The following is a 14,869-nucleotide window of genomic DNA, read 5'->3' as shown; positions in this document are numbered from 1 at the left end:
TACCAAAATTCTTTTTAGAGTTCTGAGCCAATTGGAATGATAATCAGGGATAGGCCGATGAGGTGCTTTAAAACTCGATACCTCAAGTCATTTAAATCATTATTGCTTCCCAAGGGAAATATTAGAAAGCTGTAAATATTAACTATTTTATAACAAGGCAAGGAGTACACCACAACCCGTGACGCCTGATTTAATTCTTAAATTTCCTGTACACACAGATAGACGTCATGTAAAAGGAGAAATTGTCCTAACCAACTGATTGATAAATGTTCAGCAAAATTCGATGAATGGACATGCATCATAATAAAACTTGTTGTTGTATATGTTGAAATTTAGGTTTATGCAAAGTTTTAAGTCTGTATATTATTACTGACAGTTAATGGAAAGTTTTACAGCGCCACGAGTTTGACTAATTCCTTTTCATCTAAAAAATTTAAATGATAAATCAATTCCTTCAGACAGATTTTAAAGCCAAACAGTACCTCACTCAGTACAAAACGCTGTCTCCAAAAGATTATCCGTTAAGAATCGTGCCGTCAGTCATCGAGTTGAGGCAGACACATGACATGGCTCAGAGCCACAATAACAAAGTCCACGTAGATTACTCTTCTCAAAGGCTTTGGACGTACAGGGTCTTGATGGGAGTTGCCATGTTACGTCCCTCTTGTTAATTGCTGACTACGTGACTCATTTATGGATACAACATTTATGTCCAACAGCTTTACATAGGTCACTTCACTAAGTTATAATTTACCACAAAATGTTTTATTCTGGATATTTAAATTATTGCGTATACGGGTGTAAAACATTTGAAATACATCTAAAACATTTAAAATGTTTTGAAAAATTTCTAATTATAATTTCAATATAATTTTGTTTCACATAGCATTTAAAAAATACAAAATATCCGTAAATATTGTATTTGTATTAATAATATTGTATTATTCTGCTTAACACATTCTTCTAGATTCTAGCGTTTAAAAGTGTCTTTATATTTCTTTTTTCTACAAAAAGTGTATTTTTATTTAATATATTTACCGCTTTACGACTATCACAATAATAAACTAATACTTTATTAATAATATGGTTTTAGTTAAGATAGTTTAATTACTTCACTATAATCTTGACATACTTGAAAAGGGTACCTTTCCTAATCATAAGAAAATAGAAAGCAATATCTTTGGCCACCTACGAGGAATTGTACACCATCAAAGTAGTCTTACTTTGTATTATGTTATCATGCTCATATAAAACGACCAAGGATATATGTAATATAATATAATGTTATATAATGTAATAATAGCTAAAAGATGGCAATTTCCTTTTTGATTTTCTAATAAATAAATATTACTATCTAATATACATTTCATAAAAATTGTTTTGTAACTCATAAACCCTTCAAAAATATGTCATCCAATTCACATAGATACTGTTAAAGTTTATAATCTTATCTTTATCCGTTATACCAGGAGTCGGTTTAAAAATTACCCGGAATCTCTACATTAAATGTATATAAATCTTTGTGATGTGGCAGAATTATTGATTTTTATATTTTTATGCGTGTTTTTTGTTTTTAAGGGAAACAAGTCTGAAAAAATAGTATTGCGAAAATTATATTGCATCAGTTATACGTAGTTTACATTAGGGATATCAAAGTTTCTACCATTAATTGATAGTTTTATCAACTACTAAACACACTCGTGGTTCAAATTATAATATAATACTAGTATGCAGGGCACGGCTGGTGGTACTGGTCAGATTACAGTACACTAATTGGCCATGGAACCTCAACAGGATCAAGTGCTGGTCCATTAGAGGTATGGCGTTTGGGATAGGAGGTTACCAATCGTGTGTTTTTAGTTAAATAGTTTTTAGACTTTGCTTTTGTAATGCGTCGTATGTTCTGTAAAACATGGACCATGACGTGTAGAGTACCTTTTTATTAATCCGTACAAGGATTTCTTTATAACAGATTTAGTTAACATTTTGTTCTTTAAGCACACATTCTGTGAACGATTCCGCTGCTATAAAAAACAAATACGCGTGGCTTTGATTTTTTATTTATTCATGCGACTTTTCTTGGTCAAGACATTTTTGTAGTATGCCTCTTTACACTTTGTCGTTTTGTCTCAGGATCATACTCGAAAACCCATGATCCATCAGTGATAACGTGACACAAAATGTGAGAAATTTTTAATACTGTAAAGAAAATCAAGGCAAAATTGTTGCAGTTGTATTTTTTGTTCAACTGTCAGGTTTTTTGTTACCGCCTTGGTACAAACCTTTCTCATGGCCTAATCATGTGTCAGAATGAGAGTGAAAAAATTTAAACTCAACTCTATACTCATTGGTTTTGATGTAAATCGACGGTTTGACTTCAAAAGAGCCCTCATTCGATGTTTTCATCATTTTTTTATTTTGAAGGCATCCTAGAACGAGCTTGTCCTCTAAAAATGTCTTATGCCGCCGAAAAACCTTTGCTCTTCATAATTATAAATGTTCCCTATAAGCTTTTTACAACTTCTCAAAAGTAAAAATCGCAGATTCACCCAGCCCAACACAAAATTCAATGGCACAACCCGTTGCTCCATTTTCAAAACACAGCGTACCAGAAACACTTTACTTATCACGTTCTAACGGGTCACGTAATCATCACTGTACAAGATTGGAACTTGTACTGGGTCTTTGGAAGCGTCCCAAGTACAAATTCAAACCTTACTATGGGTCTGAAATATCGTTATTTCGAGCAGTACATGCTTCTTAAAAAACAAAAGCTTAAATAAACCATAGTTTCATTGAAAACAGTTTGAAGCGCTTAACCATGAGCGATGAAATAATATCTTAGTCCATTTGTAGCCTTACCCAAATAACACAAAAGAACTTCGCGAGTAAATGTTTGAAGAGGGCAGTTCAAATTATTTGCTTTAAATCTGACAAGAGCATATCTCATTTAAGATCTATAAACAAATCTATCAATTTGTGTATTATGTATAAGTGAAGCATTGTGCATTTTATAAATCCGAAATACAATATAACTTCCTATTATTTGTAAAATGTTTAGATTCAAATACGCTTATGGTGGTTTTAAATTAAATATTATAGACATTAAAAATCTTAAGCTACATTAGAGTCAACCAACATACTAACAAATGAAATGACAAATTGTCAAAATAAAATATTGTAATGATAGTATTCAATAGTTAGTTTGAAATCGTAATGGTTATATTAATGTCCATTACATAATGTATACGTACAGATAATTTGTCATAAAATAATAATTAATTAATTTCCAGTACATTTTAGTGAGCAAATATGTGGTGTAGGTATTTAATCACTGTCAAATCCAGTTTTTCAAACGAAAATGACCAATAATACAGTTGAATTAAAAACTATTATGATTCTCATCAATAACATAACGAGGTAAATACTAACAATATTAATTTAGAGCATTTAAAAAGTAAATGGTTTTTCAAAGAACTGTTACAATTCTATCCATAAAGTCCTAAATGAACAACATACTGCACAATCAATCAATTATGCATGACACCAGACCCGGTATTCGTCTTGTTTTACGCCGATGTCAATTTGATATCTGAGTGAATTTCCACGAACTCCTCAACAAAGTAAAACGGATTTGCCACCAGATGGCGCTTTCATTAAGCTCGAAGTTGACTTGAATTTTTCAATTGTTTGGTACATTTCAAAATTTAATTAATCCGACATACACCAACTTGGGACGGCATGTGTGCTAGTCCCCTCATCCTTTACTGTAGTACTCGAAGGTTGCCATGCCTCACATTACATACTGCTCGGTTTCTCAGCCTTGTACGAAAGTAAACTTTGACCAGCAGTTTATTATAACGATATCTAAGAGATAAAAACGCCAGATAAAGAGCTTGGAATATTTGCCTGCAATACCTAGCAAAGTTTTTGTTTCTTTCGAGAAGTCGACATGTTATGTGTAAATCAAATATCAGCGTTACATTTTTATTTTTGCTTTTTTGTTTAGAAAGGAAAGAAACGTCAAAATGGAACTGCAGACGACTGTTTAAAGCTTTTAATATTCCTACAATTTTTTTCATTCTCTTATGGTTTGTAAGTCATTCGTTGTATGTCAGCAACGAATCCCCGAACTTTTGTGGGTCAAAGATTTACGTACCACAAAAGCTGAAAAGCTCGGTAAGATGGTGACGGTATTGTTGTCTCTGTGCTCGGTATTTTAGTCGATCATAGTGTTGTGTTAACATACCACAAAGTTAACACAAAAATGGAGGGACCGTAACCATCCGCGGGTTAGAGATATTGTGTGATTGTTTTATGGGTTGGCGTTCAGTAAAACCTTTGCCATTCAATTATTACTTATATAGTGAAATAATTTTGTTATAAAAACATTCATTTGATGTAGCTAAAAATTTAACTATTCTTATAATTTCCTACTTTTGAGTTATTATGATTTAAAAATACTGAGCGGTTGCCAGTTTGAATGACAATTTCTGAAACATTAAAAAAACAAGTTTCAATTAAAATGAAAATTTTTGAAAAGTTTGAATGTTATATCTTTATTTATTTTTAAAATACAATTTTTCACTGAAAACAAAACGGCCAGAAAGACGGTAAACTAAGCTAGATAAGACTATAGTTAGTTTGACATTTCTTACTTAGTTTGACCTGAAAAATCAAATGAAGACGAAAATAATCTTGACAGATTCAAAACACAATCTCCAAATATAACTAATTTTATACACTGAAAAAGACATTTAGAATTAAAAAAGTCATATTTGGTTAAATTGAGGTTTAGAAACATGATTATAAAGATAGTTGTATAAAGTGCATACTGTACAGTACCCTCTTCTTGTGGTATATCTATTCTTATGTAATTCGTTTTTATAAAATAAAAAAATGTCAACAAATGGAGTCGTTACAAACACAGTCTACAGCAAGCTGTATAAAAGAATATCAGTGTTTTAACTAAAATAAAAGTAAAAGTAAGTTAAGTACATGCAACTTTGGCTACTAACCTCAACTCTGAGTTGTACATTCATTAATTTTTGAGCCGGAACGCTGTTGCCACTCCTTGTGGCATGGCTTGGGGTTTACTTTCTTAGAAGATACTTCTTTGATACTTAATATTTCTACTATTAATTTGTAATTCGTATTGAATGGTTTCACATCACCGAATAATCAATTATGAAATAACAAATAATAAATGGTTTTCTCCATGCAACATTAATATTTTAGAAATATTGTTTTGAAAATAAAAGAAGTTTTATTAAATGTTTATAAGCAATTATTTCATTAGTTCCTGCTTAAACACAATCAAAATGTTGTGCTTTAAATTCATAGCAGGCTATACATTGAAAGGCTATACGATAAATATCAACGTTTCAACTCTAAAATACTCTTTTCATTGGAAGGCCAAGCTTTGTAATCGATTACATATCAGTTACTGGCAGTATCGATTGGAAGTTTGTAAGTAAAACTGATCGTGTATTATGTTCCACTTCAGAAGCAGATTACATGTCGCCGCCAACAATGGCACTATCACGCTGGTTGGAGCCGCAGTCTGATCACTAATCGAGTTGAATCTGTGCAAGTTGTTCGCAATCTTTCCTCGTACGATTATATATTTGTGCAGGTTTAAGATTATGGATACATATTGATATCCACACAATTTATATCGCCACATCTCGGTAGAAATACTTTAATAAAAATCTTACAAAAAATGGAAAAGACACACGTTTGATTTTTTTTCATATTTGAATGATTCTTTTGTAACTCCCTTATATAAGGTGGCTCATATGACTCCTAAGGCTTTTATTATAAATGAAATGAATTTATTGTGTTGTACACTATTTCTAGCCAACACTCATTAATTTCAAAGAGTGTTATATTACCCATTCATTCAAGTAAAAAAGGTTGAAATTCGTAATGTTTTTCTGGCCAATAAACTATTATAAACGTTGTCTAGTTGGCTTTGGACTAAATGTAAACATAGAAAGTCTTAGTTTAAGTTAACGTTACTTTTACCCGAAACTATGAAGTATATAACCATATTGTTAACATAACATAAAGTCAATGTGTTGTTTAAACAATTATGTATTGATATACTTATCGAAATTGGTTGTATTTGTTTTTTTCATTTTATAAATTTAATATAGAGCACATCAATAATTTTATATACCATTTATTGAATAGATAAGGCTATTTTTAATGCATAGTATCATATGGATTGCATGATAAAATACATGTGTTTTTTCTTATCGTTATTGTTTGATTTAAAGGGGTCAGCAATGTTATATATAATAAATTTTGGTCTGTTTACGAATGTTTGTGGACGAATCAGAATAATACTATAGTTTAAATTAATAAAACAATTTAGTAACAAGATTGTTTATTAACTGCATCTTCCTTGGATATATGTAACCGCAATAAAGCAAAATAACAAATAAAAGGTCTACAAGGCTCAAGATGATAACAGTTTCTTATATGATATACAAATTAGAGGAAGTTAATAAAAAATTGTCAGCTCTATGCTCTTGGTCTGGCAAAACAAGCCTGCAAAGGGTTCTTAAAATGAGTAAGGTTTAATTTAATAAAATTAATTCATTTATAAATATTATAAATATATAAAGTTTTGTTGTAATAAATATCATAATTTAAATAAAAATAAATATTTTCTGTACGATATGCATTTTTAGGAAATTCTTAATTAAAAAAGGGTCACTTCAGCGTATGAAGATTAAGCGTACGACTCGTGTATAGGAAGTGACTATTTTTCAGCATAAAAAAAGAAAATAAATTTGTATTCTGACATTGATTCGTGACATAACTAACTACTCGTGTGATACACAATATAAACTTGCGTTCTACTGTAACATGTGATGATCCCAATTATCAGGGTTTAGGATTCAGCCAGAACGGAAGGGGTTTGAGGTCAAAGTACTGACCTAAACCAATTTGTTGGGCAACATTTGATCCCTCATTGGTTTGCCCGGGAAGCCTGTTACAACTGTTATAAATCTAATCCGCATTATGTCAACCGCACTAACATCGGAAACTTTACTAATAATGTGTTTACCTGAAGTATTTGAAACTTTTCTTGAACGTAACTAAATGGATTATGAAGAATGCACTCAATGATATAAAAATATTAATGCAAATAAATATCACGCATACTTCAACCATAAAATCATAATTTTGTTTAAATGATGTACATGAGTATACAGTTCTCATTCATTCGTAATCTATTCCGTATCAAATATTTTCCACTGATTGGAAATCCAGATTTTATGTTAAAGTGTTTAAGTAATTCGAAAAAAAAAAATTATTAATTGAGATATGCACGATCATAGTTATTTATTATATGTTTATGATAATGACGATCGACAACTACGGTAATTTTATCCCTCCATTCTTTTACAATTACACATTTTGAGGATTATTTAGGACTAAGTTAAATACATTGCCAGTAATGTAGTTGTTTATTATATACTGTATATTCAATTTAATATAGATCAAATTTTATGTATCCGTTTCGGCAAATCTTACACAATACAATTGTGTAAGTTTAAGAACCCCTTTCCCAACTACTCGCAATGCATTATTCCAGCTTCCTGTCCTACTACTGCTAAAATAAAAATTTAGTTAGCTAGATGGACTAAATATGAAATGGCCCTGTATATCCTGCCATTTATATTTTTCTGTATTATAATTTACATCTATTACACAAATGATACTAATTCTGTTTTCAAGCACTTACAAAAGACGTAACCAAAAGTACAATAGAAATAAAAAAGTAAAAATGTTACTGTAAAATCCTGCGCAATTTTAATACTAACCGTCTACTCTGCATTATCTTTGTTATACTTTACAAGCAAATTGAACATTAATAATTCGATTTCTTTAGATAAAAATTCGTTACGAAGAAGACGAAATTCGATGGTATGAACTTCTTGAGCATTATTTACATTAAATTGTTATAAAACATATGTTTAAACTTTAATACCACATGAGTACCAAAGAATATTAAAGAGGTAACGTGTTAGATAATATTTCATCATGTCTGTCAAGATTTCTATCTAATAATATGTAAAGCAAAAACTCATTTAAAATTTTGCATCACTCGCTATATAAGTTTAACAGGCGTCCCAGAACTCACCATCAACTTTTTCGTGTATCATTTTAAAATGTTAAGAAAAAACCTAAATATCATATTAAAACTTTTTAAAACTCAATAATTACCTAAAAAGACGTTTCTTACCTCCATTCCACTATTTTTAATTTGATAACGGCTTCTTTTAATAAGTTAAAATACAGTACATAGTCTTATAACATAAGTACCTAGTTAGTGAATATTAAAAAAACTTTTCACAACTTTTATTTTTTTATTGAAAATGTTTAAAGGCTTTAAGCGTAAATAACTTTAAAACTACACAAATTAGAAAGTTACCGTTGTTATATTTAAACTAGAATATTTAATAACAAATCCAATTACAGAAGAACACAAGAAAACTTGTTGATAATTTAAAGGAGAGAATTCGACTTTAAAAGCTAAGTGTGAAACAATAACGCAAAAAATAAGCGATTATCATTATACCCAGTTATTTAGGGTAATTATAGTTAGATAAACAATATTTATTTACCGTAGTTAATGGATTCATTCATTTCGTATTTAAACAGTACAATGTTTGGTACTCTAAATGTGTGGTTAATCAATGTCTCATTATAGAAGAGATCATACCATTAGGTCGGGGTAATAGTGCAGGTTTCCAATTATTTAGCCTTTGGGTGAACTAAGGGAGATTAGAGGTCAAACTTCGTTCCGAAACCAATTTGTTGGGGTACATTTAATCCCCTGGCGGTCTGGTAGCAAGCAAGTTATAGCAACGGGAGTATTGATTTTATAAGCATGAGGACGTCATGGATAAAGCCTATTTCTGAAAAAGACCATCTAAAATATCGTATCAACACTATAATATTAATAATAATTATTATTTAGTATATACATGGGAAATAATGTGAAATGTGATCAAAAAAAGTGTATTGATAGTTTTCGCTTTGTACGTGAAAATACGGAATGTTAGAAATTTTAATTATATCAAGTGATAGGCTGGGGTCTGCTACAGGCCAACTCCAGGGGACTTATATTTTACTTGCAAAATGTACTTGAAACTACGGTCTGAGAACTATTATAAGTAACTGTTATTGAATTAATACTATTTTTATATAAGAAACTTTACGTTGTCGCGCTTTACTTTACGACCTCTCTATCCCATAGACTTGCATCATGCCAAATTCAACAATGCCATGCCACACAAAATATATTCTAATATAGGTTTTTATTGTACTAAATATAAGAACTTGCATTTAAACCAGGGTAACTGTTTGTTCGACATAAGTAATAAATGTGTGTAAAAATTACAAAAACTGTACTTTATTTGCAACGCTAATAGTTCTTTTGCAGACAATAATGTAAGTTAATGTTAATGGTTTTTAATCAAAACTAGTTTTATTCTTCATAAAGAAGACAACTCTTTGATCACAAATAAGGTCCAGTTTGTGGTACGCCATATTTAATAACCTAGAATTTTGAAATTTCAGGGTACTGAGGAACATGCAACCTGGCTTGTGATAAAATCTCGTCACAGGTCTGTATGCCTCAATACCAACTGTCAGATACAATAACCTCAAAGTTCCCTGACCCATTTCCTTACTCATTACTAGAGCCACTCCCTCTAACTAAGTCTGGAAGAAATTAAACGGAAACACCTTGTGTCTGCTACCACCAAGGTCAAGGCATTTGGCCTCTACCTTAAGGTCTTCAGGCATCTTAAATTCTGCGTTAAAGAAACCTTGACCTTCAAGATAATATTTGATTCGCTCGAAATGTAAGAGCTATCAACCTATAACGTCTTCCAGGCAGAGGGAGCTGTCGGCTATTATAAATTTTCATCCTTTACAAGAATTTAACATATGAAAGTTTCCACACCTGTACCGTTAATTAATTAATAAGATGTTATATAATGTAAATTTCACAACCTAGTCAGCCAGTATAATTTAATATCATTTTTTTTATCCAATGTTCCGGAACTAAATTATCGGTGGAGTAACTACCTAATTGGCACGCGTATGAATATTTTATTCTAACCCTTTGTAGCAGCCTAACTTCGTGACCGATTAGACCTCGCGCGCCTTGTCCGTAAGTAAAATTTATCTTTTCGTATTATTAAATTAGCCCTTTGATGCCAAACATATAAAAATGAATGTAACGTAAAGTAAAGTTGTAAATAGTAAAGTAACTTACCCTTGAAGATCTTTTATTTGCTTGATTGAAATAGATACAAAAGTTGTGGCGTCGTCCTTCTGACGAGCACGTTGTTGTAATAAGTTTTTTGTCTCATTAAATGGCTAATACCGTCGCGAATTTGTTCTAGGCGAGCTCACGGATCTCACGTGTCTCACGTATATCACGTATCTCACGTATTATTTGAGTAGATGGCTACCAGTTTCATAACTTCTACTCCTCTTCTAGTAACTACCGACTAGAAATAACCCTAACCGTTCTTAGACTACAGCTTCAATGTCTTGTGCCAAGACGCCGACACCCGGGTTGTGAGTCTACACATTGCGAAGGGAAGTGAAATCTTAATGTTTTATAAAGTAAAAAATCGTAGGCATAATTCCATAGAACATTGGATATTTTAGGCCCACCTATCAGATATACATTTTTAGTTCTTGTACTCTAATTGGCAGCAACGTGGCAAGGCATACATTTAATTTAACAACTAAAAGTGGTGCTTGTAAGTCTCACAGATTAAATTGAACTTATAAGTAAACTTTGAAATTACCTCAGAAGTCACCACCCCCATGTGTTTATCGTCATTCGGTACATACCTAAGAGCTTTTACACAACTATAAAAGCCTGAAGGTACCTGAGGTTCTTAAGCTGGAATATCGTATATCCCATGCTATTATAGAGGCCCGTAGATACAGAAGGTTCCAGTAGGGGCAGGATGTAATTAATTATTGATGCAGTGCTTTCACGTCGAAACAGTAAATACAGTATGAAAGCGCAAAATAATTTTAATTATTTATTCTATTTGAACAAACCCTGGGGGAATACAGCAGATGCCAGATACATTATATTTAAATTAGTTCGTGTTATCTTTTATTTGGAGATACATATTATTGTATTGAACTGAATCTAAAAAAAACTATATAAGTAGTTGTATGATCAGCTAGAAAATTAAACACGATCATTCTTAGAAACAATAAAAATTTTGAAAATTACGTACAGGTATTACATTTTATACCAATAGATTGTAACTGTTATTGATGATTAATTAACATGGGTTGAACACACTGTTGTAGGGATGACAAGGGATGACAAACATCGTTGCCTTTGGTGTCCACCAGTGTTTACAGTACTAACAAGTGTAACCATCTGGTTCACAGTGTTACATGTAGGCTGATTGCCGCGGGGCCGTCTGTTGTGTCAAGTCCTCCATCACACAGTCGCCTCATTTTCCCTCTTACATCATCTTTTATTCTGTTCCCCTCTCCATGTTTATAAATTGAGAATTAGCAATAATGCATCTCTGTCTTAAATTATATTCTCTCTAAGATATAATCTAATAACCTACATATACCACTATAAATCACGAAATAATGAACAGTATTCAGTAAAGGCACAATTATATCCTATAGAAGAAATCGTAATAACAGTTTGGATAGTTAGTTCTCATAGTGGACAATATATTTTTGTACTGGAGAAAAACATGGAAGAAATAGTAGTATACAGTGGTAAAATTGATATTACTTAGAAAGTTATACAATATAATCAAATAACCATACCATATAATATAAGTTAAACCATATAATTTAAAGAACCAGAGAACTTGTCGGCTACTTTCTGGACTCTGTCAACTCGTCGAGTTTTATAGCTATCTCAGTGTTTTTGTATAGTTTACACTGTGAATGCTTAACCTTAAGTCACATGATCTGAATAATGAACAATAGGACAGATAACAGGTTTCGCGATCCACGTTAATTGTAGTAAAATTACATAATCCTGGTATTCTATGCACAGCACTCTCTTAGTTCTTCTTAGAAGGCAAAAAACAACCGAGATAAGACTTTAGTTTAGGACGATCCAAACAGAGTGCCAAACACTTATGGAGTTACAAAATAAATACTCCTCGCCTTTGTTTACTTATCGAAACAAACCATTGTATGTTCCTGCTGTTTCTGTTCTTAGTGAAATGTGGACGTTGTGTAAACTAATATTTTTAGGATCTCAATATACTCGAGTATTTCATCCACTGATTCAGATTGTATGTTCCTGCTGTTTCTGTTCTTAGTGAAATGTGGACGTTGTGTAAACTAATATTTTTAGGATCTCAATATACTCGAGTATTTCATCCATTGATTCAGATTGTATGTTCCTGCTGTTTCTGTTCTTAGTGAAATGTGGACGTTGTGTAAACTAATATTTTTAGGATCTCAATATACTCGAGTATTTCATCCACTGATTCAGATTGTATGTTCCTGCTGTTTCTGTTCTTAGTGAAATGTGGACGTTGTGTAAACTAATATTTTTAGGATCTCAATATACTCGAGTATTTCATCCACTGATTCAGATTGTATGTTCCTGCTGTTTCTGTTCTTAGTGAAATGTGGACGTTGTGTAAACTAATATTTTTAGGATCTCAATATACTCGAGTATTTCATCCACTGATTCAGATTGGACCTGTTTTTGGATTTCTAATGAGAGATTGAGTTGTATTCCTCGTTAGGATTGCGTTTCCAGAGATCTCAAAAACTCAACTGAATATTTATCTTGAAAGGTATTAAAACCATAGTTTCCCACTCATATGTTTCAGTTTTAATAAAAATGTATAAATATTTATAAAATGTATTCATGTGACATGTTTATTAACTGCCATTTAAATTAAATTTCAATTACTTAAATTACTAAATCTAAAAACAAAGCTCTCCCCCAAACATAATAATGCATACGTGTGCAATATTATTTAACTTTTTTCATATTTATTATTACAGCTTATTAACTAACTAAAGAAAGAGATTCAATGCCACATTTACATATTAAACTATTAATTTACTATCCATAAAAATTAGCAAAATTTAATAATCTCGTAAAATTACACTGTTTTAATATTTACTTTATTTGTTTTAATTTATATTTCAATAAAAATCATTAAGACGCATTTAGGTTTAGAAACACTATTATTTTCAATATCTCAGCTCAAACTTATATCCGTCATTAGGTAGTTGAAGTGTTATGTAAACTTTAATCAAAGGAAATTCCTCTACGTGCAAGAGAGCTGCTGGAAAGTTGGTGCGGGCAGAATTTAAATGTCATTAAAGCAGGCAACAAAAGCCAAGTAGAGAGAACAGCTTTGTCAAGCAAGACTTTGTTACTTCATCGCCTCCGGCTGAAGAGATTTTCTCTTTAGCTATGTTAATGTTGAATCTCGGTTTTTCACTTGATATGAACAACAACAAAAACTGTTTCAAACTTATTATTTTGTCAGTCAAAATAATACATTTTAAGTTAATTTAATTCCTTTTTCCGAACTATCTATTCCGGGCGTTACGATTTCAGAGCTCCTTTGGTTTGAAACCGATCAATTATGAAGTCCATTATGACCAGTTTCTTGTTATGAATGTGTATTAGTCTGCTACATTTAAGGTTTAATCCATAGTATTTCACTATATTAATACATCAACCACTCACTGACAAAATGTCTAGTTGAAAATCCATCTATTACACTTCAGTGGAGATAAGAATAACGTCGAAGGTTATAGGAACATTTCTAATATGTATAACTGATATACAGCTTTCAACTGGTTTATACATATTTGTTATGGTATAAAAAATGTTTAAGAACTTTCGCTTACGCGTTTATATAAAATACTACTTATATAAAATATAAGATTTCTCACGATGTTCAGAGTACTAATATTTACTAAGTAAATTGATTGGGACAGTTCACTTAAGTTGGGGATTTTCCCAATTTGGGACATATAAAGGTATGTAGTGATAACAAGAACGTTGCAGTGCCAATAATGGAATACGTGTTTTTTCAAGGTTTGTGCAACCAATACCTAATAAACTTTCTTTGGATCTCTCTAGAAGAACATGAATTGGACTCAAGGGGTCAAGCCTGGGACGGCCATTGCTTTCAGACGCTGCACTAAGAGGAAGGAGAACTGGAGCTAATCTGAACATGAATAACTATACGAGCCCTCCACCATTGCAGAAAGCTGCGTTATGTGCAAAGAAATTCAATTAAATGTGTGTTTTTAAACGTAATTTCTGTAAAGATTAATTTATCAAAAGACATCCATTGGCATAGAATGTCAGTTTTGTTACTATAGTCTTGTGGTCATATATATATATATATATATATATATATATATATATATATATATATATATATAATTTGTATAAGTGGTAATAGCATAATTTAATTTCAATAAACATTAAATCAAAAAAAGTACTTGCTCCGCCGGGACTCGAACCCGGATCTCTCACTTGCCGGGTGATTCAATGTTTTTTAAAATTATACATATATATATATATATATATATATATATATATATATATATATATATATATATATACTTTTTGTGATTCAATGTTTATTGAAATTAAATAAGGCTATTGCCATTTATACAATTTAACGTATGTATATCGTTCAAAATAAGGGTGGGAGAATTGTCATTCCCCTTGTTGGTGGTCGGGAAGGTGTGAGGATGTGGAATGTGGAGAAAAGTTCGAATATACATTATATCAAAATGGATTTATTATTCATTTCGGAGGTGCATGACAAAGGTTTATACGCAT

The 14,869-nt window shown here is 31.4% G+C and overlaps 1 protein-coding gene across 5 annotated transcripts in view; it reads right to left on the bottom strand.

Moving 5' to 3' along the window:
• The window catches only part of LOC124374291, a 1,063,620-nt gene that overhangs the window by 563,559 nt on the left and 485,192 nt on the right, over positions 1–14,869 (bottom strand). The gene's annotated exons all lie outside the window — the stretch shown is intronic.

Source organism: Homalodisca vitripennis, chromosome 1 (genome assembly GCF_021130785.1).
Source record: "Homalodisca vitripennis isolate AUS2020 chromosome 1, UT_GWSS_2.1, whole genome shotgun sequence".
In the NCBI taxonomy this organism is placed as follows: Eukaryota; Metazoa; Arthropoda; class Insecta; order Hemiptera; family Cicadellidae; genus Homalodisca; species Homalodisca vitripennis.
The sequence above is the reverse complement of the archived record's forward strand: the minus strand, read 5'-3'. Positions and strand labels throughout refer to the sequence as shown.